This window comes from Lingula anatina, chromosome 7, assembly GCF_051362555.1.
Source record: "Lingula anatina isolate TDL-2025a chromosome 7, LinAna3.0, whole genome shotgun sequence".
NCBI classification, from domain to species: Eukaryota; Metazoa; Brachiopoda; class Lingulata; order Lingulida; family Lingulidae; genus Lingula; species Lingula anatina.
Genome location: NC_141773.1, coordinates 16,963,502 through 16,984,944, shown reverse-complemented (window position 1 = coordinate 16,984,944; position 21,443 = coordinate 16,963,502). Strand labels below are relative to the sequence as shown.

Genomic DNA, 21,443 nt, shown 5'->3' with positions numbered 1-21,443 from the left:
TGGTTTCTGACTCATGTTCTGGGAGTGTTAGACGTCTGGAGTCCCCCAGTTACTGGGTGATTGACAAAATGAGTGGTTGTCATGCCCGGTGGATCAGATTAATTTGCTTAATGAATGAACAGATGTTTTAACGGCAAAATGTTTTTCTTTTTATCTAGTATTATGGGGCTATTGAGTTTTTAGATGGGTGCTTTCTATTTGTGTCTGCTGTATATCTCTGTGTAAAAGTAACTGATTGTTTTTGACATTCTTTGAAAAAAAGGAAAAAGGGGGGAAAATGCTTTGTGAACAGAAACCTATAGATAATGAGTTAAGATGTGATTGTCTAACACAGGTATATGAAAGGATTGAGTAGGAAATAAGTTTACACTTAATTATTGAGGGTAATATAGTTTTTTCGAGGTCATCTCTGGAGACATGTCATTCATTGAACAGTCTGTTTGATGTCCTGTGTGAATAATTCCCTGAATTATGATAATGACATGTATTAAGAAATACAACAAACAAATGAACCTGGTTCATCAGTAATGACTTTCGGAATCCCCATAGACTCCATTTTGTGGTTTGTAGTCAACTAAGTAACATTGTTGGCTCTCTGATGTGGTCTGATGACAGTTGTTTTCCATTCTATTCAGTGGCCAAGTTCATTTGATTTTTAAACAGTTAATCAGTTCAATTCATTTAGCTAGAAAATGAATGATACTTTGTCGTTTGACAGTTTGTCATTTTAGACTGAATGGATAACAAATTTCTAGTTTGACCCAGGTGTCAGGAAGTACAAAATTATTCTTTAAATATCTTTTTATTGCTGTTACAGTCGGTACATTAATTCACTTGAGTGATTTGTGAATTATTTATCAAAACATATCTCATACTAATCTTGCAATTAACAAAAAAAGCATGATATTCCCATTAACCTGATTAAAGGCTTGATTTGTTCTTTAAATATTAATTGGTAACAAGACTATTTTCAAAGACCTTTGTTAAATGCATTTTACATTTCCCATCAGGCTTTTAACGGATAGATTTTGTCATACCTGTATCTGCAGAGGTAATATGGCACCAAGGTGTATAAATGAACCTTATTTTGAGATGCATCAAGGTCAGTGATTGAGGAATAAGATTCTTCATCCACGCACAGTCATACAGTTAATAGGTTGACATGATGAGGAATTAGTATCTGTTATAAAAAGATTAAATGATGAATCTTATTGTTTACGTTGCCCTGCTATTGTGCTGTATTAACAGTAAAAATGTCATTGATGTACAGTTTATGAACTATATTTAGTTTTGCAGCTAGTGTAGTTTATGCCTTATAAAGTCGTTGTTTGGAAAATCATTTATTGAGTAGGACAAGGGGCTGTTGCCTTTGTAGTTACAGTTTGGCAGAAATCTTCTTGGTGTTTTTTATCTTTGGCAAGTTTTTGCGAAAGCAACGAGCCACCCTGTTTCAGGTCCATGTATTATGTTGCTTTGTTATGTTGTTCTCTATTTAGCAAAAAGCTTTTTTATCTAGTTATTGACATTTTTTAGCCAAGTCAAATTCTTAGACATAATCATTGATGACCTAGAGAGTATGCATCAAATGTTTTTTTCTTTTTTTTTTAAACCTGAAAAATACTATTTTTGCCATTCAAGAAGGTTTGAAAAATGGTTGTGAAAATCATCACACCTAACACACTTCTGTTTAAGCACCAACTTGAATTGCCTGCCATGCAATAGATAGATAGGTAATTTAGTCCAGCAATGAGCATGAGCAGAAAGTACAAAGTATTTTTACAAGCTCAGAATATATACATAATATATATATGCAATCAGTGTAACAAAAATAAATTCATAATTGTACTAAAGTTGGTCAAGTCAATTTGGCCCTAATATATGTTATCTAGTAAAATGATAACATATAAGAGTAAATATGAGAGTTCTTGTTGACCCGTCAGTAAAAATTTGCTTTTAAAATCTGAAAAATGGGACCCCTTATTCAGCTCATTTGTTCACTGTTTCCCATACCCAGAATAAAATCCACAGTACCAGTTCAGGAATTTGCCACAATGACTTTCAAAATATTAGTTTTTAAATGATGTTATCTTTATTTGAACCCAGCAGTTGCATAAGCGACATCAACAACCTTGAAGAGATGAAGGATATAAATAAAACAAGTGCTATGTGAAAAATGTTAATTTTTTCCAATTGAGGTAAAAGAAATTTGTTGTATACAGGTAGACTTTTGCTGAGCTGGCAACCATCAAATACTTATGTGGTATTTATGTTGTCAATAATAGCAATAATGAATCTGACTATTTTTGTAAATGTGAATGTGCCTCTGTAATGGTAGTCTTGACAGCCAGATTACATCTGTAATGATGTAACAGCTAGTTAAACACAGGCAGAGAGAGCAAAAGAGAGAGAGATGGAGAGAGGCTGTCTGAACAGCTGACTGGAGGCCTGCCTTAATACTCACTGACAGAAACAAGCAGAATTGGGCAAGCGTTGAGAACCACTGGCACATACAGTATGCAGAGTTAGAAATTCTTTTTTTTTTACCAGAACTTTTGATTTGGGAGGAGGAATTAGCTTTCACCTTAGTTAAGCATGCATCTTTTTGATGACAGTCATCTGATTCCTACTGATTTTCAAGCAGTGGCTTTACAGTTTGCATTCTGATGCCTTCATCACAGTAATCAGGGAATGGATCCATAAAGAATTCATGAATATCTTTTTATCAAACGTCATATGCATGATGGTTTGACATCATGGAATAATAAAATAAGTTTCACAAGCAAACTAGATTTTCTTTCATCTTAACCAGCAGCTTCTTTATATAAAAGAAATTTATTTCAAGTAAAGATCAAATGGTACAAACTCGGAGCACTTATAAATAATAATATTCAAAACTACTGGAAAACTGACCAGGCAGCCCAAATGACCAGTAGTAGACACAGCTTTGAAATTAACCATAATGTTTATCATGTGAGGCATGGATAACACAGGCCACAGAGGCCCTCTATTAATGTTATTTCTAATATGATTATCAGTCTGGAAAAACTCTGGATAATAAAATAATAGGATTACGGAGACCCTAGTGCTATATTGGCTGTTGCCAGGGTTATGCTGAAGTGTCTGTTGTATTCAGGATCACAAGCTTTCTGAATCACAAGACAATGTGGTAATTTGGTTTGTATATGGATCATTAGAAACTCAAGTTTCAAATAAAATGGGATAGATAATGTAATAGTACGTTTTGTTATTTACCTGCAGTTTAGAGTTGGTTCACTGAATTAGTAAACAAAACGGGTATTTGGAGATGGAAAGTATGTAATTTTTCATACAGTGATGAATAAGGTAGGTTTGCATTTTTGGTAATCTTTTTAAAAGAAATTGATTTTGAATTTATGTTATATTCCTTCAATATTTGTATATTTAATATATTTAAAGACATTCATAGTATGGATATATTGATATTCAAGACATGTTTCTGTGACAAAAGATTTAATTCTGCTGATTTTGGTGTTGAAATAACAGCACTATTTTACTCTCTCTCTCTCTCTCTCTCTCTCTCTCTCTCTCTCTCTCTCTCTCTCTCTCTCTCTCTCTCTCTCTCAAGCAATTCAATACAATTACACTGCCTGGTTCATATTACAAATACACAATGCTTATAAACCACCCCATTAAACTATCATCTTCTTTGTATTCTTGTGGGGGTATCTTATTACTTGTAGTCTACTGTCTATTGTGTGACAAGTGGATTCAGACTAGGACTGCCTAAGACCGGATATTGGACCAACTTGCCCCACTAAATTAACAGATTGACTATTGAGTGATATGAGTATTTGAATGCCAGTGTAATCAAGATTTCTGATGCTGCGAGTACTAAGTCTTAATATTGTGTTTAAGTTGTCCATGAATTAAAACAAAGAAAACAAAACAACATCATTTATTATAAAGTGTGCTTGTGAATTGTCATATTGCGAAATGAGCTGGAGGCCCCAGAGGAAAAGTTTGATAGGTAGATTAAAGGTTTTTCTTGAGTTCGTGCACAACAGTGTTTCCATCATGGGTCGCTAATGCAGTAAAAAGAGAACTAGGGACTATGGCGAATAATGTAAAAATAAACCGTTATGATAAAATATGGTTACTGTACCTGGTTCAGGGAGAGGTATGATGATGGTGATGATGATGATGATGATCCTCTTCTTAAAATAACATTGCATATGAGTTTATTTGTAAATATGTTCAATTTTTTTTCACATTAAGGGTGTAGTATTTCATCCATGGAAATAGGAACAACTGATGCGTAAGGACACCACCATAGAAGTTGATACATTATTAAGCAGAGCAAAGGCAGACGTGATGTTGCTGATATTACCAGTCCCAAGATTTACTGTTATCTGGGCTGCATCATAAATTTGGTTATTTCAGAAAGATGTGCTCTAACACCATTTTCGCACCAGAGATAATATGAAACACACGTAAAGAGAAAATATCATTGAAAAAAAAAATGGGAGAAAATGATTTGTTTTTTTGGCATTCCATAACCCTGGGAACTTCAAGGTACTCACTAGGTAAGTTTTACTTGACTGCTCATCATCTGTGGCACTGTAGTTTTTTTTTTTTTTTGGATCCACTGAGATAAAAATGCTCAGTTTGTAAGTTAAAACCTTGGAAGTGTGACAGAGCATTGTTGGTAGAAGAGACACTTGACAAAGAGACCACTGCAGAGAAAAAAAGAAAAAAGGGAAACTCAAGCGCAGACATTAAAAGAGCTCAGTTAAACACAAAAGGCATTTTTTTTTCATAAAAAGACTCTGGTGGGCCATTTTTTCCCTCTATTCTTTTCATTTGTATAGGTTTAAGTTTGTAAAAAAGGTATTTGCAAGGTGCCAAAAAATAACTTCTAGAATTGCAGAAATAAGATGAATACTGTTACACCAGATCCTCCAACTCTCCTCGTCTTGGATATAGTAACTATCAATAACATGGCAGAAAATAGCCAACTGAAGGTATGTCTGTGTCATTAAGATTGATTAGCACTCTGACTAAAATCAGCTCTTAGACACAACAGCGGGGCAGCAGATAGACTAAATCAATGAACTGACTCCTGGAATCCAAGTCAGATCCTGAGTAGGCAAGGCACGCAGGTTCAGCACTGGCATTGGGATCTCCTGGAAAGAGAAATTTCCTAGGAATCTGAATGGCAAACTCTAGTTGCAAGGTAATCTATGAGGAGGTTAACTTAAAAACAGCACAGGTATTTTTGTTGGTTAAAAGTATTTTTTTCTCCCACAAGGCAGTGTGCAGCACCAAGTGAGGTAAAATTAGAGCATTCTAGAGAACAAATTCCTAGGAATTTAGATCTTGACAGATAAGCTATATATAAATAGATATTTGTAAAGCTCAGCATGGATAATCTCCACTGCCATGGGTAGGTTCTTAGACACAGCACGAGGTCATATTTACTCTAAGGAATGTAACTTTGTTCTGAAAGTGGGAGTTAGATACTCCGTTTTAGGTAAAACTATGCAACAAAAAGTGAGATACTAGGCATTTGGTGGAGCAAATGGAAATATTATTTATCAGTAATCTTCTTTCTTGGGAAAATAAGGAAAATGTACCCTCTTGTATTTAAAAGAGGATTCACTGAGTACAAGAATAGTGCTGGAGAGAAGAAAATGATAGTCTGCTCTAAATAAGCTGGGGAAATATTATGGATACCGTAGATTAGTGGCTGGCTTTTAGAGCAGGAGACAGTGTTTGCTATGTTAGCTGGTGAAATATGCATAAGGCCAATTGATTGGTGGGCATATAGTAGCCTTCATGTTAAAATGATATTCTGATATTGAGTCTAAATGAAAACTTTGCTCTCTGTTAAGCACCATCGCATGATTATGTTGAAGACCTTGTGTGTGTAGAAAGAAAATTAACAATTTGAAGAAGCATTATTGTTGACTATGTGACAGAAACGACAGACGTGATGCCTATAGTTCTGAAGTTTTCCAACCAACCAATCCCCCCCCCCCCCCAAGCTCACCCCATTTCTTACACCTCATCATCACAGTCCATCTATAAAGGCCAACAACTCTCTTTCTGTGCCAGCCTCCATTTTTAGTGGACACAGACACTGGATAGCCTGTCCAGTAGTTTGAGTTCAATATATTCAGTACATAAAACTGTCACTGGGTACATGTACTTTGTCTGGGGCAGTGTGTCAAGTGAACCATTCAGACAATAATTCCCCTGCAAACCCCCCACCCCCCCACCCCTCCCTCAGCCAAATCAACTTTACAAGTGTTAGAAACATCTTCCAGTTAAACTTTACAGACATCCCAATAGACAGAAGAGAGTGCATGCATCAGCTAAGTGCTTTCTATGTATTATTCAGTCTGGGCTGAGAAGCAATGGAGCACTTAGTTGCCATGCAATGTTAGGTGATGGTTTATTGCAGGGATAAAGGGAAGTGACAAGCACTGACTTCTACTGTCTCTTGTACTTACTGTAGCATGGTCTGCTGTAGTTCAAGTAATCTGGTTCTAGCTGTCCCATTTTATGTTTGTTTTTTGTATTCAGTGAGCTTGCTACAGTCTGAAAGGATTGTGTGCACTGTCACTGCCTTGTCAAGTCTTGCATGCTTTGCATGGGACATGTGTTTTGGTGCCTTCATATTGGTAGTTGCAGTTGAGGTTGGTGCTCTGAAAAAAAAAAGAAGACAGCAGCATTTTGGCGTGTGCTGACTGTGGTGCTGTTAAAGGGACACACATTGGTGTAATAGTTAAATCAAATTTTTAGAGAGCCTGTCCAGTCAAAACAGCAGTGTGATGGGTCATTTCAGTGGGCATGCATTGTCAAATTCCTTCATTTTATAGCAGAGGTTCATGCATGCACAGTTTATGGAATTATGGCTTTCTTTCTAGCTCTAGCATATTTTAAAAACATCATAGACAGTAAAAAGAGGAACAGTGTATTATTTAAACTTCACAAGTTTTAACAGTTTTTACTGTTATATTGATAATATTATAACAGGAAAAAACATTTAAAGGTTATATTTTGAGGTCATTAAACTTTTTTGTTTGAAAACTTACTAGTTTTGAATTAGGAAGTGGCGTATTAAAATTATTTTTGGCATTTGGCATGTGCTTGAATCTGACAACTGCTGTGGGAGGTCTCTTATTGTTCTGTTGTTATGTAATTTATTAGAAAAACAATATGTTTTAAGTTTTTTAACATCCTTTGTGGTAAAGAGTCATGTATTTCTTTAGCAATTAATAACACATGTGAGTCAAAAACAGAGAGTTTAACAGGGTAAAAAAGAGGGAGAAAGAGAGAATTTTACTCCTTTCATCTTTCATTTTAAACTAAGTCTTTAAATAATGAATAAAAAGAACATGTCAGATACAGCCTATTTGTTTTTACTTACTAGTAAAGTAATGAAGCAAGCCAGTGTGGCATGCATGTGGGCAGGCACAATACTGACCTATTGGACAACATGTATAATTATCATATTTGTACATTGAACAGTCTAGATTCAGCTTAGACAACAGCATTATACATTTTATAGTCTAGATTCACCCAGGGATATTATATAGTTTACAGCAGACAACAGCGATCTTGAGTGTGCATAACCTTCTAGAAGTAACATATCTTGGGCAGATCAAAGCTATCCTTGGCCCAGCCTTATACAAACTCTACCAGTCGGATGCTGTACGTACCACATGCTAGATCAGACCCGGCAGCCAAGTCAGCTGCCAAGTGATGAGCTTCACATTGGAGCAGTATTACAGAACAGATAGACGACAGAGTTTGGTCTTCCTTTAACTAGATTTGTAGATTTCTATTGGGAGAATTCGGATTTGTTGCTTGTGATAGTCAATGTGAACTTGTTTTGCACATGGCTGGCTACCTTTGATTGAAGAAGGATTGAAGATCTATACACTTACATTGTTGTTGAGGAAGCTGTGGATTTTAGCTTATATCAGGATGACAGATACAGAAATGGGTATGCTTTTTTTTTATCAGCGTGTGGGTGTGGATGAATGTATACATTTATGTGCCCACAGTGCATGTGTGTATGTGCACATGCATACATGTGTCATGCTGCAGCTGTGGTCTTACCAGTCCAATAGTTATTACTAGTAATATATCCTTAAAGTTTGCTTGACTTTACCCTCTGCTGGTGCACCTATAGTCTAATATCAATTGTGGCTTTTTTTGCAGCAGAGGACTGCAAGACTGGGATCTATATAATGTTGTATATACGTAAGATATGTTGTTAACTTAAGTAAAGATCTTTAATATAATTTTAATATAAAATGTAGTGCAGAGATAACTGATATATATACACCAATAATTAAGAAAAACTAAAGCTGTACATAGTACTTGCCTTATCAGGCTTAAAATATATCATCACCTCAGCTGTTGATTTGTTCTTCACTTTACTGATTTGATTGACCGTTTATTGAGAACAATCTCATTCCAATTGTAAATTTTTGTTGTAACTGAGTAACTAAGAAGTATTCACAAATCAGTACATTATAAAAAGATAGAAATGTTAGCTACATGTCTTAGGACCATTGGATGCTGAAAATCTTGAACCAATTAACATGTTAAAATGATAAGGAATTTGTTTATGCTTAAAAAACACCTTTGGGCTGCCTGGAAAAGACCACGTTGCTTCCTGTCTGGTACTTTATCAACAGATACTATAACATCAACCAGGCTGAAACCTACTTGTATATAAACCCCGAAGGTGTGTCTGCTATTACCTCACAATTTGGATGAGATCTCACAAGAAATTCAAGGTATTCGAAGATGGGATATACTTTTGCCTCAGAGTGATTTTTTTTCATGCCAGTTAAAAAAAAAAACAAAAAAAAAAACAGGAAATATCACTGCTGTTGCTGAGTCTGTTACAACCCCAATATTGGAAAATATCTCACAAAAAAATCCAAGAAATTCTAATACAGGATATATATTTTTGCCTCATAGTCAAAGTAACTTTTTTTCATGCCAATAACAACCCAGTTGCACACATGCAGAGATAACAGGGTTTGTTTATCAGTTTTGTTCTGTTACATTATACCACTGGTTATGTAGTAAGTATTCATCTCAAGGGCCTTCTCTAGAACCAAGAAAGTTCTGCAAATGGATTTCCAAGGATTTTTACATTTCATACACATTACTGGCCCAGTAAAGTAAAGTGGAAGATCAGAGTGAAGGTTTTTTTATAGGGAGTAACAGACCAGGCTGGCTATCATATACACTGATAAACAGCAAGTTCTTCCTTGAATGTCAAGCATGGTTTCTCTCTGTGTCTGCTTCAAACAAAGATGGAAGAAGATGTGCATCTGCTGGTAGCTGTGTAGGGTCGTATTCATGCCAAGGCTATCTTAGACAGCTAGTAGTCTAACTTAGGTCACCAGCTGCATGTGTATGGATGTATTCAAACCAGGACTGACTTAGATAGCTAGTCATCTAACTTAAAGTCATCAGCTGCATAGGCCAAGTTCACAACAGGACTTGCTTAGTTAGCTAATAGTTGACCGGCTTGCCACAGGATTTCAAACTCCAAAGTGAAAGAGGGGTCCTAATGTGACTGAGTCATCTTGGTAAGATCACTAAGTCTGTTTCTGGGCTAAGTTGTTCTAGTTGTGAATGCTACCTTGGACTCACCTGTCTGGTCAGTTTATTTCTGGGAAGTTTCTCTTCAGTCATCTGCAGCACGTAATTCAACTGACCATTTTTCTTGTAGAAAAGAGGCTTCAAAGAGTACCTTAAAGATTGGTATTCTAGGAATTAATTTTTTTCTTAAAATGTCACATAATTTTTTGCCTTTTACTTGTCATTTCCGGAAATAATTGTACATAAAAACAAAAAAATGTGTTTATATGTGATATTATATGTGAAAAGTGCTTGCTAAAGTGTAATTTCAGCATGCAGTTTGTTAGTTCTTAGGCAATTTGCAAGTCACAGCCTGTGGTCACTGAAACAAGTGACCTTTCATCACTTTCACAGTAATTTGATTTAGTATTTTAATGATTGGTCACTTCCTAGTTTTTTGCTATGTAAAGCATGTGTGTGTGTCAGAGGCCATCTGTGGATTGCCTTTGAGAGCCGAAAACCTTTTGCCAAAGGAAGCATGCAGCATAAAAAATGGCATTGACCTTTTTTCCAAAGTTTTTGTGTGATATACTGATCTGATTATTAGGGTTTTGTTTAGGAAAGGGATGGTTTATTGAGGTGCTTCATGCAAGTAAATATGAATGTGTTGCGTCACAGATGAATAATTTAGTAAACAATTGCTCTCATTATTTTCGCAAACCAAATTAAAGTACTTTTTTTCTATCAAGTATGATGTTTTTTTAAATTGTGATAATTCCAGTTTATTTAAAAAAGAAGCAATTGTTATAAACACATATTTCCATCTCATATCTGTACTATCCATTGTACACATTTATAGGTATAGGTAAGTGTTATTAATAAACCCAGATGTGAAACTTGAGTTAACAGTGCTTGAACATGACATATTTTCTTTTTGACCAGGTTCCACCCACATGACTTTTTGAGATAGGACCCTAGAGTGAAGCTGGACTGGGACAGGATTATTATACTTCCTTGTGTGCTACAAAGTCTGCAGGTTTTGGAGCTGATTTTGGAGCTGATTCAGGGGACTATTGACTGTAGCTTGTAAGGGATTCTTTTACCTTTCTAGTACACACAACAAGAACTCTTGCACTATCGGCAAGGGAGGTGTCTCAGACTGACCAGAGTCTGACATCAAGTCTGCACTGCAGGTCAGTGAAACTGCAAATATTAACATAAGGATTATTACTATAACAGAAGAAATCACCACCTAGGGATACAAACTACCCCAAATATATACTGCAGTGACTGGATGACCTGTGGTCAAGAAAACTGAAGACACATACCAGGTGAGTGTCCATCATTACACCTTGCAGTGACCACTGTCATTGTTGATGTGTTTTTCATGTGCTACTGAAATTGACTTGATGTTGAAATTTTGTGGAGTGAATCTTGTGTAATATTTTTGTTTTGATTATTTTGTCAAAATTGATAAATGTTATTGATATATGCAGCATTAAAAATAAATGGTGTGCATGTTTGTGTGTGTGCGTGTGTGCGTGCAAATGTATATATTTAGATGTGCATATGCTTTGTGAAAATACTTATCCTGTATATAGTTGAAGCCAGTGATGGGCTGCAGGACCAACAAAACGATTTATCATTAATCCCAGATTTTTTCAAGCTAAAGCAAAAGGAAATAGATAAACCAAATCCTTATAGCTCTAGTCATATGATGTAAAGTTAACCCATAGTGTTATAGGACAATCTTTGTAAAACTTGTTCCTTGTTTCAACTGGGAAATCACAGCTGTATGATGCCATCTGTTCTAAGAGCTGGTAATATGGTGTAATATTTCTATATAAACTCACAGTTATTAGGCCTGTACTGCAGCTAAAATATTCATCTATCACTAAGTGGCCAATGATTATTTTCACAGCAAATCAATGGGAGATGTTACAGATTGTAATCTTTGAAGTTCAGAAATGGAAACATCTAGTATGATTGCTTAATATTGCCATTGCTCAGGGCTGAGCTTTTGTTTGTGGCTTTAATTGAAAAAGTAATTAGCCAGGATTCCCTATTAATCACTATCATACATTTGATCGATCATTAGTTGAGCGATAACTGAGGTTTCTAATTCAGTTTTAAATTCAGCCTGTGTGTGTGTGTGTGTGTGTGTGTGTGGGGGGGGGGGGGGGGGGGGGCATCACGTTTGTAAAGTGAATGTTGGAATGACTCAAATGCAGTCTAAATTTTTGTTAAATTTTGTCACTGTTGGTTGTAAGAACTATAAACATTGTTGGACATTTTTTTCACATTTGATAAAAGTTCAAAATCATTCCATTCTTCTTATGCCTTTATAAGAGATATTATGCTATCTGAAGAAAAAAGCAAGTTGTTATAGATGATGGAATGTGCTCAGTGTGATAATGTCCAAATTGCCTGGTCTTCCACCATACCTCTAGTGTGATTGATATCCTGCTTTGTGATGCAGGTTTATTATGGATGAGTCCGGATGGTGCTTATGACAGTTCTCAATGAAAAATACCCCAATGCCTCAGTTCTTTTGCATTGTTATGTCTGTGTCTCCCAGGAAATGAACCCAATTTTGCGGTGACTGTACTTGAAAAGTTGCCCTTAACTGATACAAATTGAGTCTGTTATAGGCTGCGTTCAGGGCCATTTTAAATAAAATTGTTTTAAGACTTTATTTCAGGAAGTAGATAGGTTAATTACCCTCCCAATGTTGTCAGCTACCATTTATTAGACCATCAGCTTTATTTTGAAATGAAATTAAATGAAAGAAGAGGTAGGGGATGAGGAGCAGTGGTGATGATGGGGGGAGGGGGGGGGGCATTTAAACCATCTCCTTCCTCAAGTTGATCCAAAAATGGTTTTAGTTTAAAAAGTGCTGAAGTCTCCCACTAGGTTGGTTTATATTGCATGAACCTCTGCTTCCTGAACTCTGCCACTGTTCATTGAGGTAGGTTAACTACATCATTGAGGAACATGCAGTTATTTCCTGTGCTGTTCCCATCCAGGCTGGTTGGAATTGTTCTGATAATCCATAATCAGAAACTTCATTTGACCAGAAAATGAATTGATCATTTACTTCCCATTTGGTTGACGGAGAACGGTCTTCAGGTACAGCAACTTGGTAGATAGATAACTGACATTAGAATTATAGAGTAGAGCAATTTGTCTGTTTTTCTATTGAGCTTCATCTTGGCAAAGATCATGATTTGTTAAATTAATCACCAGTGTGTGTATGTATACTGTTGTGATTTACTATGATCGGTATACTGGAATTGCATGTTAAAAGAGTATTGAGAATATTACATTATTGTATAGAAAGAAACCAAGAAAGAAACCAATATGAGATGTACGTGTACCAATATTAATTATTAATTCTTTGCACTTGATCAGTAGAGGACGGAAGAAGATGATATTATTACACACTTATAAAATAAAGGTCAGCTATGAGGTGTTGTGCACCAGACATATTTGCTCAGGACAATGTTTACTGTAAGGAGTGAGGAATTTCTATGACCATTGTGACACTGTATCGATACTGAGATGCGTCTTTCCACTTTCCAGTGAAAACATCACCACTGTATATTGATAAACCTTTATTATAAATATGACAGATCAAATGAAAGAATAACACGGCCAAATATAACTTGATTGTGCTTCGCCTATGGAAAAGAAAGATGAGAAGGACATTTTGAGAGCTTGATCAGTGTTTATATTGGAGATGATAAAAGTTTGTGGTGCATTTAGACACGAGGATGAAGCCAGATTGAATAAGGTTTTGGTAAAGTCGTAAAACATAAAACATAACATGTCTGTAGTTAGCATTTTTTTTTTTTTTGAAAAGTGGACCTTTATTTGTGAAACATGGGTATGCCTCTGTACTGCTTGAGAAATGGCATAAAATCTTGATCAAATTTTGATTCAGAGCATATCTTTTCTTAGCCGAAGGTTGGTTCTTTTGACCCCCCCTCCCCTTCCCTGCATAGTAACTATTGCAAAAAGAATAGATGTCTTATTTTCAACAAGTCTTCTTTTTTTTTCATCCCTCTCTGGGCATCTGCTCCACAGTTAATCACTTCATTGGTGTTGTATCCAGGTGTTTTCAAGCAGTTCAATTTTGTTTAGTGAGTTGTTTCATCTGATGGTGCCTCTTAGACTTAAAATGGTCAATATTCATGTCTGAACACACCTCTAGTAAAATATCTGTCCTTTTGTGCAATGTTTTTTTTTCTCCATCTCAAGTTAAGTCAAGAGTTCAAACATCCCATTACATGTAAATGCTTTCAGGTGTACTTCAAATTTTCCGGAGTTGATTTAATCACTTTGGACTAATTTCTGAAAAATTAAGAGTTTATCTGAACCAGTTTTCTGTAATCACAAGAAATAATTTTGAAAACAAACATGGAGCAAATCATAGGGTCCTGTTTATGAGCTTGTATTTACTGATGTCTTTGTTGCTTAGCAACTTAATTTTTAAAGAATGCTCAGGAATTTATTGTTCCAGTAAACCTTTGCTTTCTACCAGTTAATCAGGGACTCCCTTAGGGCCGTAGGCCTCAATTATCCAAGTTAGGGCAATCAATAAACTCATACCCCTCACCAATAGCACAACAACAGTCTTATTGCCCATATGTACATGTTAATTTCTATACTGAGTATTCTGTGGCCCTGAAAATGAATTCTACAAAAAAGAATCCCAGGTGCTCTCAATTTAAACCAAATTGGATGAAATCGACAGTTTTCATTAATCAGTTACCTTGGTCACTAGCTGACATTTTATTTTACTGGATAGTTTTGGATTTCAAGGTTTATTTTATGTCCTCTGAACTTCAGAGCTTCCTGTGGGCCCCAGGGGTTACACACACACAGATGTACAGGAGTCCTCTTCTATATTCTACATACAGACCAGCTGTCTTAGTAGGAGGCATTTCATGGATTTTTTTATTGAGAATTGTATGGGAGTCATTTATTTTACCTGCGCATTTTAATACCTTAAAGCAAGTTGATTGAGAAGACGGGCTGGTCATCCTGAATTAAGGGAAGAAATTAGTTAATGTCTGTAAAGCTGTACCGTGTGCCTGTGTTTTAAGTAGATTTTTACTGACCAGTGTCTGTTGTCAGATTTACCTGTACAAATTGTATCTTGAAGATCGAGTTGGTCATTTTGGAGGGAAGAGTGCTGATCGTTACTGGAGAGTTTAGTTTTAGAACTAAACCAAGAGACATTGATGGATTTTTAATAACATTGGACAGTTTTTACCTGTGATGTTATAGTTTGTAACCTGAAGCTCAAGAGGTGTTGGAAATGATAAAATGAGCTGCTCCTCTTTGAATGAAGATATTTTTATGAACTTAAAAGGTGAGTCAGAACAAAATATGTTACTTAAATGAACATTATTAGGAGTTAAATGTTAAAATTATGTATGAAAAGCATGCACATTTGCTTCACTGATGCTCGATATTAAATAGTTCATATTTTGTGTTTGCTTAATTTTTCTAATATTTTCTCATTGCAGATGAAACTGAATGGTACATATAGTTCATATCATTCTTCTTGTGTCCTGGATTTTTATTTTGAAAAATCGTCTCGAAAAACCAAGAGAATATCAGTTTAATTGTAGAAAAGGGTTAAAAAACAGAAATGATTGGTAAACCTTGAGGCATGTTTGTACTTGACAAAATATGGAATTTAGAAGGTATTAGTTTTGGACAATCTTCTAGCCTCGGTATTTGATGTAATGATGATGTAAGGTAAAATGGCTTAGTGCTGCTACTCATTTTGTGCTAAATGTGAAGTATTACAGGTACAAATATGAACCAGAAGGAAAATGTGGAATAACTTACTAAGTCTCACATACTTACATGCATTAATTTCAATTTTTACCATATGTGATTCAGTTTTCACATGTTAATCCTGTTGAGCATTGTCAAATTTTTTTTTTTTTTTTTTTTTGTTTAGTTACCAAAATAATTGAAATTTTTACTTTTTCAGGATTGAGTTGAATAAAACAATAGTCAATTGAATAAATAGATGTAAATTCAAAAGATGTTATTAATATTAAGGCCATATCTCTGAGTTAAAGTATTTGCCAAGTTCTACATGTATAAGGACCAAAGGCGGAAAGGGGGGGGAGAGGTTGAAAGAACCACCCTTTTGACTAGAAAAGCTTTACTCTAAATCAAATTTTGATCTAGGTTCTATGCCATTTGTCAAGCTGGGTCAACTCAGAGGGAGTTAAAAGGTCAACTCTTCTCTGAAAAAGACCCCCCCCCCTTGAAGTTCTTGGCTACAGGCATGTTTATACCTGTATAACATTCTTGATCCTACCTTATCTTGTCCATCTGACTGAGCAGTGAGGTTACCAGTTTGTTAGATTGCTTAAAGGTCTAGGCTCTATCAATTTCATGCCTGGTATGCTCCCACATTGCCAGTGAAGCTGATAGGAAACAGTAGACTGTCTATGTGTATACCTTTAGCTTCTCAGCCCTATATAATGGCCACTTGGCCTCATGAAACTACCAGTCCAAATCAAAATTAACTAGTCTGAAGATGAAATCTGTAGATAATAGAATAATGTTCTGTGGCAACTGATCAAATTCCCAGTATTCCAGTGGGACAAGTAACTTTGAAAATGCAATTCTTTTATTAGTCTGTCATCCAGTCCATTGGTCAGTTCTCTTGGGTCAGACTGGACTGGACTGGGCACTGATGAAAAGAAATATAGGCATTTGAAAAATGAATTCAGAAAAAGAACCATTCAGTTTCTGAAATATGAATTCAGAAAGAGAATCCTTCATTTTTTTGCTGTTGTCTGATACTCTTTCCTAAATGTTGAAGGCTGCATAATAATGTTTTGCTATTAAAAAAAGGTTTGGCCTGTAGTGAACCACTTGGTTTTAAAAAATGCAAACTGTTACGATTGATACCAGTACACTGGGTGTAATAGAAATTCAGAAATTCATCTTGAAAATTATTGGTTTATCCCCCTCCTCTTTCTGTATTGTAAAAAGTGTTGTTCACATGTATAATATGGTGCTTGTATTACAATTATGTGCTTGTATAATATACGGGCTACTTGTATGTAGTAACCAATTTATACAAAGGAAGTGATCAAAGTTCATTATGAGTATCGCGTGCTACAATAGCATATAGTTCTCTATAGTTCTAACTCCATGATAGAAACGCCCCTTTCCGCTGATTACAATCTCACAAATACACCGCTCGCACTAAATAAGGACCTTAAAATCACCTTAGTGAATGGCACCTGTGTATCTAGAGCTATATTTACATGTTTGATGATTTCTTGAGCTTCAACTTACATAAATTGCAGGAAACTTTTTTTTAAACCAGACCAAGTGTGCTGTGGGTAGCTAGCCATTGTGGATTTTTGATGGTGTCTGAAAATGGGCAGCTAGTCATGAGTGTGCATAGGTTCTTCCTCAGGAAAATCTTTTAATGAAATAAATAATTAATTTTTTTTAAAAAGATAGGCTATTTTTTCGCTTAAGGCTATTTTTCACTCAAGAATACGGAGGGAAAGAGGGCACAGGAATTTTTTTCACTTGTAAATATACCATACCTACTGTGAGTTTCAGACTCAGTCATGCCACCTGCTTTATTTTCAGACCTCTGTATTTACCCCCTTAGAGATGAATGCCTTATTGAAAAAGCTGGCATGCATCAAATTTAAAACTCAGGGTTGCTGTTTGAGCATAGTGAGGGAACTTTTTGTAGCAGCCCCCTATCCTAAACCCCCCCCCCATCCCTGCTCCCCAATTCTAGAACCATCTGTGATGCTGAGATCAGTTTTTATCTTATCTCCATCTCATCCGTTTAGATGGGATTTAATGGTGTTTTAATGATTCAAATTGATACCAGAGGAGGGAAGGCTATGAGACCAGGTGAGTTGATGTGGCCGTGTTGGTGGTGGAAGTAGGGAGCAGATACCATCTCTGTACTGAGTTCTTTCAACTCGTACTTCCTTTTCAGGCGTTGAAAAAGAAACATTAGGCTAGATTGTTCTTAGTTTTGCACTGTTGCACTGTGTTTCATTCAGCCTGCACTGTCTACACCCACAGAGAGAGTATTTCATTGATCTGATGTCTTTATTTGTGAATTGGAGGAGACAGGCCGTCTAAATCAGAATGTGACTTGTTATGCATAACCAATCAATCTGTATGATTTGGTCTGCCGCCAAAACTTCAAACAGGACCCAGGGTGCATCCCTAAGGTATGTTCAGATAGATGAGAACAGATCTAGTGTTCTCTGTTAAATATATATGGTAAATTGTGTTAATCAGACAGTAGGTGGGTTAATGCTGAGCTGACAACTTGGGTATTATAGTTTGACTTGAATCAGAACCATCATCCCCATTTAACGTTTCCTCTATATATCATATCAGTATTATGTAATAAGTGAATTGTATGTTTTATTTTATGCAGTCTGTTTATATCCTAGTTCTGCTTTACAAAACAGCCTGTTTCAAAAGTTGATCTTTAGGCTTTTATCGAAAATTTGAGTCAATTTGGTTCAAAGATGAATCTGAAGCCTGCTAAAAAACTGTCATGAAACTTTCAGTCTTTAGCATCCACTATATTTTTTTACCCTTTGTGACACTGTCTCTGTATTCCCATTAAGTGGATCATAACTGATTCATATCTTGCTAGATCAAGGTGCAGTACAATTGTGGGTCTAGCAGATAAGACATCTTCAAAACGCAAGTTCTTTTGTGAAACGATGGCCCATGACATAATAATCGTCTACTTGCAGACGGAACTGATAGTTTTCACCAATGATGGCGTTTCAACAAGCTATCTTGAGCCCTGGATGTTAATAATAAAAATAGTAGGTCACCTTTGCCCTACATTTAGTTAGGATTCATATTCATTCATAAATATTCCCATAGCTTGGCCCACTCCATTCATAGCTGGACTTATCATGATCCAGAAGTGGGTCAATGGTCCGTAAATGTCCTGCAGTTACTGGGATCACTATCTGGATGAAAGGGATTGCAGTATTTATATGGTAGTTATTACACCTGGGGATTTTTACTGATATCTATGATTGGAATAGAATTTTAAGCTGATGCTTACAAAACCAGGGATGGTACAGGTCAGTTCATTTATAAATACAGATTGTAAGTTTATGATTTTAGAACTAATTATTAGTTTCTGCACCTCTCACATTGAATATTACTCGCATATCAGTGTAGAGGTTCTGTATGACAGCTTTGAGGTTCACTTCATTTTGGGGTTTTTAACAGGTTTTGACGTATTTGTGATCTTCTACCAAGATCTCCCCCCAACCACCACCATAACCTCTCTCTCTCTCTCTCTCTCTCTCTCTCTCTTTTTCTCTCTCTCTCTCTCTCTCTCTCTCTCTCTCTCTCTCTCTCTCATGCATACACACAACCTTTTGCCACAGTGCCCCATACAGTCTCAGATCAACGTATTCCTTGTTGCATCATTACAAAAAACAGTGTCTGTTTTTCCATCTAAATGCTGATCATTATGCTGCCTATAACATGCAACCAAACCCTGCTGTCGGTAGTTGCTCTATGCTAATGGGCATGGCAGGCAAAATGTCAGAGATGTTTTTTTGGTTGATATGTACAACTAGTTATTTTTTCATTTCCTGCAGAGAAGGATAAGGCTACAAGGTGTGCCTTTTAAATTCAATTTTTTTCCCAAAGATTAGAGCCTTGCATTGGCATAGCCATAGTTGATATATTTGTCATACGCTCTATCTAAAAATCCTCACATTTTAAGGACATTAAACATGTTACATGACAGAGAATTGTTCTTAGGACACATATTTACTATTGCTGGTAGAAGTAGGAAAAAAGAAATTGATCAAATATTGTTTAAATTTTCATGTGCCTGTCTGTATGATCCAATTTTCCAACACAGAAACTGCCAAATAATGTTTAACTCAATGAGGCTTGTAAATATGCATTTGTCAAAGCAGTTCATTGTCCACTAATGGTCAGTTGCATAATTAAACAGTGATGTATTTGTGTCCAGTGGACAGTCTGATGACCATTAGTAGATATCACTGAGGAACTAATGATCCATGCAGACTGCCAGGATTTTTATTTATAGAGAAATTTGAGGGATTTTAAGCTAAAGGTGAATCACTGCATGGTGTCATATAGTGAAGGGTGATTGCGTTAGTTGAGATGTTAAATCTACAATGTAAATGTTCTGATGTTGTATCAAGAGCTTCTATTAGGAATATGGACAATGAAATTCAAGGATTTCAAGAAGGGGTGGAGTTTGGGAAATACTTTTTTTTTGTCACCTCCAATGTCTAATTTTAGATATTATGTATTACTTTAGTTTAACTTGGAATCGTTCCTCCTCACTTAGCAATGGATGGAAGGAGAAGGAAGTGGCTTAATCTGTTTTTTTTTTTTTTTTTTTTTTTTTTTATGGGATTATTTGATGAAGGAAAACAGTGCCATTAGATAACCACATTATTGCCATTTGTAAATGTGAAAGTCTTTCATTTAGAAGTTGTGATTCACTTTGTATGTCCAACCCTGATGCGCATCAGTATTCAATTTCCTCAGATGATTATCAAGTTAAGGTAATGAAGAACTGCAGTAGATGGGTTTCTATAATTTAAATGCCTCGTTTCTCATGTTGGTATACATAACTTTTAAATGTGCTAATTCCTAAAGACACCTGGGTTATTTTCTGAGAGATGGGGAAATAGCAAGACCTGGCTTAGACTGATAATGTCCTCTTGGCTCCTAAAAGAAGTTTCATTGTTTTTCACCTTTATAGAGTTGTGTGTGCTACTTCGCATTTTTCATTTGATGTTTGATTATTATGATCACTAAAATGACATACTTCTGTTTTTATTTATTCTTGTGAAAATTATCTTCAGCTTTTGGAAAAAAACTCTAGATTTAATTTAATGCATTAGACAGAATATAATGCTACATACATATTTAGCTACATTAAGTTTGTTTTTAATCATCTTTTACTTACCTTAAAGCTGAGCGTGAGAATTTAACACAGACAGATAATGTTGTCTTTGTTTCCATGGTGACCAGTGAATGCTGCACGATCTGGTTAACATTCTCGTGCACTTTCAAATGGTAATCAAGTCGGTAAGTATTGGATAGTCTTAAGACCCTGTGCAGGTAGACTTCTCAATTGAATGAGATGAGAAGTGCCCAGAGAGAAAGATGCATACTTCTCTATGTTAGTGATTGAGGCGGTAAGTAATAGGTTGAGATATCAAGGTGAAAGGAATTGAATATTTAATGATCTGTCTTTTTAAGATGGAACCTAATTGATCAGCCTATAGATGTCCTGTGTTATTTGCATACTTCTGGTGATGTCTCTAAAATCAAATGATAATGGCTGCATTCATGTTGCTTTGTACAGTACTGGGACTACGTCTAGAATACTATAGAAATTGGGCTATATAGAATATGCAGTCAACAGCTGAAAGGAATTAATTGCATTTGTTTACTATAAAAGTTATAAAGAAAGTGACAGGAACTTCAGGTACTTTGTAGACAACATACTTGTATTCCAGTTGCTGCAGTACAAATTCATCACCAGGCAATTTGTTCCCAAGGTTCTTTGCTTCTGATAAATTAACCAGCATATTTCACATAACGGATGTATTCTCAACATTTAGTTTTTTTCCCCACTTAACACATCTTAGTAAATAACAGCAGGGTTCCATTTTGATTTCATTCTTGACTACAGGTGTACATTTTATCTGATATCAGTTTTCTGGCTTTTTATCAGAATGTGTGAAAGTGATGTGATGTTGATAAGTTGAAAAAGGGATGAATTTCATCACATTTCTTTA

General features: G+C 35.7%; 1 protein-coding gene across 7 annotated transcripts in view; it reads left to right on the top strand.

The window, feature by feature from the left end:
* Positions 1-21,443, top strand: part of LOC106179754 (protein TANC2) — a 103,183-nt gene that overhangs the window by 15,421 nt on the left and 66,319 nt on the right. For 3 of the 7 annotated variants that reach the window (XM_087018450.1, XM_087018453.1, XM_087018451.1), the window contains one exon: positions 10,534-10,922. The gene's annotated coding sequence lies outside the window, so the exon portion shown is untranslated. Of the gene's footprint in view, positions 1-2,494; positions 2,513-7,973; positions 7,991-10,533; positions 10,923-17,618; positions 17,841-21,443 lie in introns of those variants that run through there. The other 4 variants (XM_087018452.1, XM_087018454.1, XM_087018455.1 and 1 more) reach the window with 4 other exon arrangements.